Consider the following 11,814-nt stretch of genomic DNA (forward strand, 5'->3'; position numbering starts at 1 on the left):
GCTCAAGCTGTTCCCCTGCCCGGCCTCCTGATCACAATGTGGCTGGCTCTTCCTCCTCAGGACTTAGTCCACAAGCCACCACATCTCTTTTGGGAGAACACAGTTCAAAGCATTACACACTCATTCACCAATAGCCCTACTTTACAGTTGAAAAAACTGACAATTGGATAGAGTAACTTGCCTAAAAATATACACTCGACCAATGGGAGGAGCTTACATTCAAATCGAGTCTGTTTGACCGAAGAGTCTGCTCTCCCACAGTGCGTCTCACAGCTTGTAGAGAAACCACATAGAATTAGGTAGGAAGGGGGAGAACACACAGCCAAACCAAGACATCACAAGATACACCGTAGAGCCAGAACGGCTCCCGACTGGGGCAGTATCACCTCTGGAGAACGCTTGGGAGGATGTGGGTGGTCCTGGCTATAAGGGCTGGGTATTATTCAGGGTCATGGAGAAACAGAATAAATGGGGAAAAAATTACTGGGGGGCCCAATGTCTTGAAGGGGGTCTTGGGCCTGTGTCAAATTGCCTTTGCTAAGAACAGGGGCTCCTACCATTTGGTCCTGGGGGCCAAAGGTACAAAAATCTGTGCTAATGCCTGGAAAATTCCTACTTAACAAAGATTATCCCTCCTAAGTTGTCAGTAGCATCTCCGTTGGTCCTTACACCCCTTCGTTCCAATGAGATTAGCATCTTCGATCCCTTCTACCTCCTCTCGCCTTTTCTTTACGTGCCTTTGGTCGCCCCCCTTGAGATGCCCTTTTTCATCCTCCTTTAATCTGGGTCTTACTCATGACTGATCATTCAACTCAAGTCTCAACTTCTCCAATGGACTAATTCCTTGACTAACACCTCTCCTCCATGAAACCCTAAGGCAGGTCCACAGCACACTATGCAACATTACATATTGCTTCATCTTGTTCTGATGGTGTCCTGTGCTTAGGTCTTATCTTCCAAATTAGATTTTAAACTTCAACCTTTGGGATTCTGAATCTTTTTTTTTTTTTTTTAATAGAGTTCCATGATTTCCAGGACAATACTGGGTATAGAGCTAATGATTTTTAGAAACATGGGCATTATCTGGGCAGCTTTTTCAGAGAACAATGAATTCCTCTCACGTCAGAAATCTTGTGTGTTTAGACCTCCTTGTTATACAGAATTTAGAATTAGGAAAGGACTTTTTCTGCTCTTTATTATGTCTTCTGTAAACTAACAACCAAACTCGTATATCATAAATATTGCACATAATAAAGTATAATTAAGTATAAGAAAACAAAAACAGTCTGCAATCCTGCCACTTAGTGTACCTACAATTGTTGCATATGCTTCAAGCTATATATTTTTCATACCACAAAATGGGAATAAATTAGACATACTTTTTGTCATTGACTTTTTCACTTAATATTTCATGAGCACCTAACCATATTAATAAATGTAATGAACATATTAAAATTCTCACTTTTGAACCAAGCTGAATAGTATTCTATTTTATGAATGGAGCATTATTTGGCTTGGACATTTCAATGATTTATTCGTTTCACAATTATTTACAATTACTTGCGATGTGGCTGGCATTGTTCTCAGTGCAAGGAACGCAGTCTGAACAAAACTGACAAACTCCCGGGCCGTCAGATGTTTCTGTTCTAGAGGTAAAGTGCTTCCGGTCCACATTTCTTACCAAGACCACAGTGCTTTCTCAGATGGGTGATGTGCAGATACTCTGACAATACAGTCTCCCTGTGTAGACATTTCAGTACGTTTATCACTTTGCTGAGAACTCCGTTCTCCGATACCACCTCTGTCAACCATTGAAAGTCCAGAGATTGCCAGTCGGAACCCACTTTTTTGACAAAAAGATTATTAAATAATAAAATTGTAGGTACCAAAGAATACGAGAGGGAGAGGAACTGGGTGCAGGGACATAAGAGGACTCCAGTTCCTTAGTGTTCATCGTTTGATTTATATTTAGTACCCTGGACTGTGACCTTGATGATGGGGACTTTGCTTGAAGGTTATGGTGGGCTTAGTTTCATTACAGGAAAATTAACTCAAGTCATCAATTTCCTTACTGCTGTGACTTTTAAAAAGTTTCTTCAGATAAAATCAAGTATTGATTTGAATGTGAAAATCAATCTTTAAAATTTATACTTTATAAAGAAAGGTAACTTATTCATATACACTTTGAAAATATATTTCGTTGAACCTATAGGAAGGAGATGGATAACTGGCAGAGGACATGGTAAAAATTACACAGGTGCACATGTAACTGCATAGACATATTATGAACACAGGTTTGGTGCCCGGAGTGAGACTGTATCACCACATCAATATCTGGCGTGGTAGACGTTTGTACCCAAACTCCACCCTAAAATTTCCTTTTCTGAGGAATGAGAAGGGAAGGAAAAAAACGTTGATAAAACCAAAACAAATATATTACAATTTCAAAATTTAAACCTCCAAGGAATTAATCATTTGTGTTTATTTTGCTGTCACGACTGATCATTTCTTAAATGGGCTTTATTGACTTTAAAACATTTTATCGCGCACAACTCAGATGTATGTGAGTCGTTAACGGTGACTGACATGAACATAGGACGTCATCATCAAAGTTTAATAATGGGCTATATTTGGGGATGGGAGGAATTGCTATATTACGTTCTTTGGTGTTAAATAAAACACATGTTTTTAAATGACAAATGATCCCACTTAATTATGGGCTTGAATACATAGGTGTCATAAAGTTACATGTAGATAGTCAGTTTGAACATTTCATAGGGTGAATCAGTCAAGAAATATTCTTTATTTTCCTCTTCACTTTGTGTAGTTAGAATGCTATAATGGAGTTTTTATATGCAACAAACAACAATACAGTCTTTCTGACTCTTTAAACCTCCCCCCAAATTCAATGTGTGTCATGGAAATTTCTAATATTCAATGATAGTAAATCAATTCTTTTATTTCCTAGAAAAATAAAAACATTTACATAGTGCATTTATAGGTAATGAAACAGCACATACTTATCCTCCAAAATTGAGTATATTTTTGAGTATTTGCATTTGATATGTTGCTTGGTATTATGGAGTATAGCCTTGGCAAGTTATTTGCATTCTCTTAAGACTCATTTTTTTCCCAGGTGTGCAAGAAAAGAAAATAAGAAAGAAATCTCAATTTCTCAAGCTTGTTGTAAGTTTATAGAAACTAGGAAAAGTAAAAATGGCTTAGCACAGTGACTGGTTTCTAGACTAGGGATACAGAGATGTTAATGAGACTTTTTTAAGAAGTCATAGATTGTATTAATTAAAGCTACATAATTAACATCAATATATCTCGGAAACGATTTGTTGAGTCAGGAGAAGCGCATTGGCAGGGAGAGGGTGTGATTGCAGAGGACAAGCCAAGAGGACTTGGTCCACGTCGGGAATGAAGTGGGATGGTAGAGTCCAAACCTTCGCTTGTTGTATTATTCTTTATCCTTTGCCGCATGCCTTTATTAAAAAAAATAGAACTGACGATAAAATTGCACCTGCTTTCTCTATAGCGATCATCAGAAAATGTGGTTACTACTGGCCACTTCTGGTACCTTTGTCTCCGCGTGGCACACCACCTCTCACTTCATCCATACCCCAGGGAGCAAGAGTTTAGCTCCCCGTATGTATTTCTGTAGCACAGAAGATGAAGCTTGGAATATTCTTCATATACTGTTCCCTGTGTGTATTTACTCAGGGATTTTCACATTCGCCAAGATTTGTTTTTATGTTGACTGCCATTGCATGGTTTTTCCTGCACTGATCTCTGTAGCCTGGTGCTGATCTATCTGATTGCTCCACAAAAACTCTTGTCAAATATTATGTATTTTTAATATAGCTAGAGAGAATAGTGACATTGGTTGTCAGTCACTCAACAACTGATGAGACATTTCTGGCATTCCAAACTCGTAAATTACCTCTAATGCACATGTGCTTGAAACCTTTACTAGACCTTGCTATGAGTTTCAGAAAGTATGTTTTAGGCTTATCACATTATTGGTTAAAAAACAAAAATTTTTTTTTTTTTGCATAATCCAAGTATAATGCTCATAATATAAGAAAGGCCTGACTTCAAGTTAGTATCTCTAATCTCTATGTTTTTTCTAAAAACCTTCTTAAAGAAACATTTCACTGACTGACAGTTAGCAGGTGCACCTTGTAACTTAAAAATAAATTTAATATAACCTTCACGTTGTTGAAGAAAATATCACTGTTCGCTCAATAATTAGACTTAATTGGTCGAAGGATTTAAATGCTGCCTTGACACCAAACATTTCAGACTGTGTACATTTCACAACTTTAAATGGACTCCTGAGATGACAACTACCAGATATATTTCATCAGCTTGTGATGTTCTTATATAAGCAAGACATTTAAAAGCCCAATTGCTGACATTTGAAAATAAAAATCAAAACCAAAGGTAAAATAATGTGTTTTCTATTCTGATTTCTGGACTGCATATGATATTGACTTTGTTTTCATATCAGATAGTATATTATTTTATCTGTCTTTTAATCAGCATCATCATTAAATAGCTACTAATAATTACGACGTCAAAGGCACAAGCAACAAAAGCAAAATTAGACGAGTGGGACTACATCAAACTAAAAAGCTTGTGCACAGTACGGGAGAAGCAATCAACAGAGTAAAAAGACAACCTACGGAATGAGAGAAAATATTTGCAAAACAGATATCTGAAAGAATTAATACTCAAAATATGTAAGGAACTCCTACGACTCTTGGCAAAAAAATTAAATAACCGTTTAAAAAAAATGGGCAAAGGACTTGAATAGACATTTCTCCAAAGAAGAAATATAAATGGCCAACAGGTATATAAAAAGGTGCTTAGCACCACTAATCAACAAAGAAATATAAATCAAAACCACGATGAACTATCACCTCATACCTGTTAGAACGGCCCGTTTCAAAGCAAAGCAAAACCGAAGCATAACGCATGTCGGTGAGAATGTAGAGAAACTGAAACTTTTGTACTTTGTTGGTGGAAATGGAAAATGGTATAGCCACGAAAAAAATTGTATGAAGGTTTCCCAAAAACTTAACAATAGAACTACCATACAGTCTGGTAATCCTGCTTCTGAGTATACGTTCAAGAGAACTGAATCAAAATCTCAAAAAAAAAAATAAAAAATGTACACATGCTTATGGTAATCACAGTGTTATTCACAATAGAGATACAGAAACAGCCTAAACAACCTAAATGTCCATTGACGAATGAATGGATAAAGAAAATGTGGTATATGAGATACATATATATATAATATTATTTATAATATATAATGAAATATTATTCAGCCTTTTAAAAAAGAAGGAAATCTTGCCATAGACAACAGCATAGATGAATATTATGCTAAGTGAAATAAACCAGACACAGAAGGAAAATATTGTATGATTCTACTTATATGGTATTTAAAATAGTCAAACTTACAGAAACAGAGAGAAAAATGGTGGCTACCAAGACTGCGGGGAGGGGTAAATGGGAAGTTGCTGTTCAAAGAACATTGAGTTTTGTTATGCGAGATGAATTAAGTTTATGGATCTGCTGTATCACATTGTGCCTACAATAAACAATACCATCTTGTGTACTTAAAAATGTTGCTAAGAGGGAAGATCTCATGTTGAGTGTTCTTGACACAATAAAAACATTTAAAAAATCTACCAGTCATGTCTACCGTTTATTAAACATCTCCCATGTTTCAAATATTCTGTCAGACTCTTTTCCATGCATTCAAAATAAACTTCACATTGATATTTTATGAGATAAATTGTCATTTCCATTTTAAAAGAAGGAGCCACGTTCCTAGAAAGTGTTATAAATATTGCTTTTGCCTAACACACTTTGCTCACCCCCTCAAGTTTTACACCATCACCCCAAAGATGGGGACGTGGCCTATGTGGGTGTGATCTTAAAACGATCAAACATGTGACCAAATTTGGCCCAATTCAATGGATCCTCTTGCAGCGTTCTGATGAAAATGGTAAGGAAGACTTCTACCAGATCATAAAACCAGATAGAAGTGAATCCGATATGAACGTGAAGGTGATACAGATGAAATCAAGATTTGACTGAAGACATGAGAGACGAATGCCAAAGAATTCCTAATACTTGGAGTATTTGGAGCTGGAACCAGAGTTTCTCAATTCTGGCGCCATTGACATTTTGTGCCTAATATTTCCTCATGGGGTAGAACTGTCCTGTGCTGACCTCCATCTGGAGCTAGGTGCCAGTCGTACTCCGTTTCCTGCAGTTGTGACAACAAAAATGTCTTCAGACATCGTCCAATTTGTCCTGAATGTAGGGGTGGGGGCGTGAGATGGGAAGAGGGAAAATCGCCCTTTGCCAAGAACCACTGAGCTTCAACCAAGAGGATCAGCCACTGCTGTAGTTGCCAATAATTCGAGCTATGAAATCTCCCCCATCTGCTTAAACTCATCTGAATTTGGTTTTTATACATTGTAAATGAAACTGACTGGTAACTTGCCCAAGGTCACAGAGATAGTCTTAGAGCACCGTGCGGAGAGCGGCGAGTGTGTGCGTCAGTGAAGCAGAAGAATTCTTACGGGCGTGGGAGAGCCCAAAAGAAGAGCGAGGTGCAAAGAGCTTTAAAAGTACATTTTCCAGATCATTGGCCCATGAAACACTAAGTGAGGCGTGGGTCCAAAACCATGTGTTCTGAGTTCAGCTATGGCTGGGAAATGATTGGCTAAATGAGCAAAACTGCTTTCTTTTTTAAATAGGATATCTTAGCGACGCTAGTGTGATAGTGGGCTTTGGTTTTCCCCACCAATTTCTCAAATTTCTTGACCAATTTTTTTTTTTTTTTTAGGTGAGGCGACCCTTGGTTGACCTCACAGATTGCAAGGACCTTGTCAATTTATAATCCCTTTTTAAAATTATTATTTAAATTTTTTTTTTTTGCCCACGGCACCTGGTCTTCCTAGGTGGTCTCCCATCCAAGTACTAACCAGGCCTGACCCTGCTTAGCTTCCGAGATCAGACGGGATTGGGCTTGTTCAGGGTGACATGGCTGCAGATTTCTATGATCAATTTTTTAAGGGCTCCAGTAAATATCTTTCATGACTAACATTCTGCAGAACTGACTGTGGTAAAGGTCATGCCCAAGATCGGGCAGACAGAGTGAGGGGTAAAGAACGAAGCATTCCCCTGACTGTGGTAAAGGTCATGCCCAAGATCGGGCAGACAGAGTGAGGGATAAAGAACGAAGCATTCCCTGTACACGGAGATGCAGGAAGAAACCTGACCATGTTGAAGCTTGTACGACCCTTTGCTGAATAGGCTTATCTGCGTTTAGAGAAAGTGGAGACGTATGCCAGACCCTCTAGTCCGTAACAGAGCATTTGGACATCTTCCACCTGAGGCCACCTGAGATTGTTAATGAGAAGGAAAACTTGACCTGCCGCGGCTGTGAGAACCTCTGCCAGGTGAGCACAGCAGGCGAAGTGACTGGGGAGGATCCAGTGAAGCGGACCGTGATGGAAAAGGTGAGGGTTTCTACGAAACTGGTGGCAATAAAAATGATTGAAATAGAGCGATTTGAGAAATATTAATGCAAAAGATTGCACTTGGCTAATCTTCCATTTAATGTTGCCATTTTTAACTGCTTTGCTAGGCCGTTTTAATTTCAAAAAACCATATACTTTTTTTTTTTTTTTTCCCACGGCAGTGAGCCAAATCCTACGAGAAAGTAATGGACATGAGTATGGTAGCTTGCTCAGAATCTGGCTCCCCTAGAAGAAGAAATTTCTTTAAGAAATGTTTCTAGAAGCCCGTTCTACAAGCTCCATAACAGATTCCATTTTTATCCATAAAACATAAAAATACCAACATAGCCTATCTGGGTGTTTCAGTACATAGGTACCATGTCTGCGTTGAACCTATGTATGTAGTTTTCTTAGTAACTTTGCAAGTGGAAAGCACCAAGCTGCCGCCTCCACGTGTTGAACCCGTTGGGGTCGTACTGGACACCTCTGGGTCGGGCACGTTCCGGCCCTTGCTCTCTTTGTCGCCTGCAGGCTGGGAGATAAGGACTTGGCCAACCAGCAAGGGCCTGCCCGGGGGAGCTCGTAGGGTCTCGCTCATGCTTGGCAGCGCTGGAACGTTCTGTGTGATTATGCAATTATCATCGATCAGCAGGCAGCCGCTTCTAGGACTTCCAGCAGGCAAGGCAAACATTTGCATTCCAGCTTCCTCCAGGAGCGAGCTGGACCCAAGGCCCAGCAGACAAGAGAGCCGCACACACAATCGCTGCCCGCTGCTCTGGCCCACTTGAACAGCTGTTCCCGGCTGGCATAGGGATGCTCACCTGGCAGCTCTGTCGGAGCTCGGAGCAAGATGTGCAGATTAGAGTCTGTTTGCTCAACACAAAGTGCATTCAGTGAAAGAACCGTGGGGAGGTCAGGGAGGGGGAGGCGAAGCTGCGGATACATCTAACAACACCTTTCCTAATAAAACAGACCGGATGATGTAGACACAGGAGTGTACAAGGTCAGCCTGAAACGAGACGCGGCGAACGACAAACGAAAACCATTTGGATCTTGATGGAACGGCAGTGAGGCTAGACGGCCATGTTAAAGAAACAGGAAGAAAACACACCGATTCTAGGACCGACTGATAAGCACTTAGAAAGCACATTGCATGTGCCCAACCATCTGTGGGACACAAGACGGGACACTAGGAGCCAACAGCTCCAGGGATTTGCGATTTTCCTGGGCAAATGAGACAAAGCCATGGGAACAAGGTAGGCACAGTGGGGCTGGATGCAGGGTCGCCGGCCCGAAAAGAGGGCTGAACCTTTGCTGCTCGTGCTCAGGAATGCAGAGAGGAACATCGACTCAGGGGTTTAGATGGGGACTCTAGTCGTCGAGCCCCCGGGAGGCCACACAGAGCTCACGAGCTCAGGGTGGAGGAACCCCCGCTGAACCCCCGCCACACTGACACCATCTTGCTGAGAAAGAGCAGATGGTCCCTACTCCGCAAGAGGGGTGTGCGCGGAAGAAAAAGGTATCCCAGAAGAAATGGAAGAAACAAAAGCTTATGGCCTGGGAGTAAATTCAGCATTAATAAATATTAATAAAAGTAAAAAAAAAAAAACTCACACAGAGAATCACACAAATGCAGTTGTTAAAATGCAGAGTCCTGGACCCCCACTAGAGCGACTATTTTACAGTCCGAGATGGGCCTCAGGAGTCTGCACGTTACGCAAACATCTCAGGTGTTTCTAAAGCGCTTGGCCCACAGCCTTTACTTTGAAAAATACTGCTTTAAAGGTGACAGTGAACGAAAGGAATCTAGATAAAAGTTTTCTTAGATTATTAACCTGCACCTGCTATAGGGTCTTCTGCGATCTCCTTGGAACTGCATTAAAAAATCCATTTGTTTGTGGGCATTTATAAATTACATTACATTCTTCAACTGCCCACGAGTCCGGCCCCAGAGCTAATAAGCTCTAGAGGTATTTCTGTTTAATTTCTGTTTATTTGTTTTGGAAATCACTTGTTCGATCCCCCCATCCCAACCTAGACCGGAAATCTCTTTCTACTTAACCATTATGGTCCCCGCCCTTGTCGAGTCCTCCCCAAAACTCCTGAGTGCAGCACATCACTCCTGCATCTGGGCTTCCCGGCCTTGATGTTGACCTGTACTGTAGGACTCACCACATTCCATCTCGATCATGGACCACACCATTGAATCGCTCTAGAAACCAAGCATAACTATTACCTAACACATATCTGGCAGACAGACAGAAAGCCATAATTTCTAATGACTGAATGTATGAATGCGTGTGTATACGTTGAATGTTGAGAAACAGAGAAATACAGAACAGAGGAAATTCATTCTTGTTTTGTCTTCTTACTTGAAGTCGTGATTCAAGAACATCTTGATACTGAAGACAATCCAGGATAAAGAGATCTCAGTAACCAAACTAAGGTCCTTCTGTTGTTGGATAGTCAGCCAGAGTCCGGGCACCTCCAGTTCTAATGGTTTGTGGTCCAGTCGTTCAACACGTCCGGTAAAACAGGGCCCTTACATCCAATGCGATACGATGATCCGTTAGAGCCAAACTCACCAAGAGAGGTTTGTTCCTGCAGAGGTATAACTAATCCCAGCTCACTCTGAGACAAACAGCTCCATCTCTCTGCTCCCAGCTTCGGTCATTGTTGGCCAGGGACCTCCCTGGTTTGAAGAATGACTGCTAGTTATCACCCCCACCTCCCTCATGCCTTCAACGGGTCTGCAAGCCATGCCCCCGCCACAAGGCCTGCTTAGATGTCCCTCAAAACACATTTATTTTCATCCGTGGAAGAAATTTACTTTCTCTCAAACAGAGAGCTGTTTCTGGCCAGAGGCTTTTAGTGGATGAGCAAGAGCTGTAAACAACTCTTCATCTCCTTCTGCCTGTAATCTGGAACTTTCAATCACTCGACCTCTGCATTCGAAGACTTCGGCTTGGCAGAAGCAACGACTTCAAACCGTGTTTGCAGTCGGCAAGGAATAAGGCTGTCCGTGAGGCCGACGAGGATAGACTTTATCGGCGCTGCTTCTCTTGTGTGTCTGAGATCGCGTTTCTGTCTTTGGACAGGAAGAAACATACTGTCTTGGAAGCATTGGGGGCCCCTGTGAGAAGACAGGCGTTCTTACCGTTGGGAGACGAATGGCTGTAATTGTCGCTCTGCGTGTCACAGATATTTCTACCAGAAGCCTGTGGTGGTAGAATTCTGGGGAGAGCATTACTCTGGATGGAAGAAACAGCAAAATGGATTGCCTGAGAGAAGCAAGCTGGTGGTACGGCCCCAGTCCAGGAAACACCCAGCTCTTGCAGCAAGAAGAGCAAACAGTAATTAAATCGGATAAAATCAGTAATTATCTATCTTTTGTGTTTACTTGTTAATTTCATTTGCATACTTTTTTTTGCAGTAGAGTGAGCTAAGATATTTTCAGTTGTTCATTTGTTTTTTTCTCTTGCTTTTTGTTGGGCTAGGTCTATTGTTTGCTGTTATTAGCCAGCAAGTAACATAGGAGAAATTCTCTCGGAGTTAAGGATCCGACAGTGCTCATCTGTCGCAGGTTACTATTCTTTAATTATTTTGTGTTCAAAATTCAATGCATATGTGATGTGTGGGGTACCTACTCTGTTAGGGGGGCTCTTCTGGATACTGAGGATTATAGAGAAGAACAAGATGCTCATGACCACACTTCCAAAGATACCATATTCTAGTCAGCAGAGACAATGCACATATAAATGACCGTTATCATTACTAAGAAGAAATCAATCAAGAAATGTGATCGTGATTGATCGGGAGGGACCTTGGTCAGTGAAGGCTTTTCTAGAATAGCTGTGCTCTGAAAGAGAAAGAGGCAGCCATGTGATGACCTAAGAAAAAAGATTTACGATCAGAGAAAATTAGAGCAAATTCAAAGTCTATAAGATGGCGATGAACTTGGAAATCTCGAGAGAGGGTCAGACACCCAGTATGGTTGGAGCAGAATGCTCTAAAGAGTAAGTGGCGTGGGGTGACGTTGAGAGCCGGGCAGGGGCAAGATCACACAGGCTTTATCGGTCGTGACCAGGGCCTTGGGTCACGTAACAAATATAATGAAAAACCAATGGAGGGTTTTAAGCAGGTAAGTTACAGAATAAAATTTAAATTACCTTCAGATTATTCTCACGACTTGGTGGAAAGCACTGTAAAGGGATAGAACAGGAGCGCAGGTGGATCACGGAGGACACACCTGTAGTTGTCCCCG

The 11,814-nt window shown here is 41.1% G+C and overlaps 1 pseudogene; it reads right to left on the minus strand.

Annotated features, from left to right (window-relative positions):
• Positions 1-6,964: 6,964 nt before the first annotated feature.
• Positions 6,965-7,083, minus strand: LOC111745721 (annotated as a pseudogene).
• Between the last annotated feature and the right edge of the window lie 4,731 nt (positions 7,084-11,814).

This window comes from Pteropus vampyrus, unplaced genomic scaffold, assembly GCF_000151845.1.
Source record: "Pteropus vampyrus isolate Shadow unplaced genomic scaffold, Pvam_2.0 Scaffold162, whole genome shotgun sequence".
NCBI classification, from domain to species: Eukaryota; Metazoa; Chordata; class Mammalia; order Chiroptera; family Pteropodidae; genus Pteropus; species Pteropus vampyrus.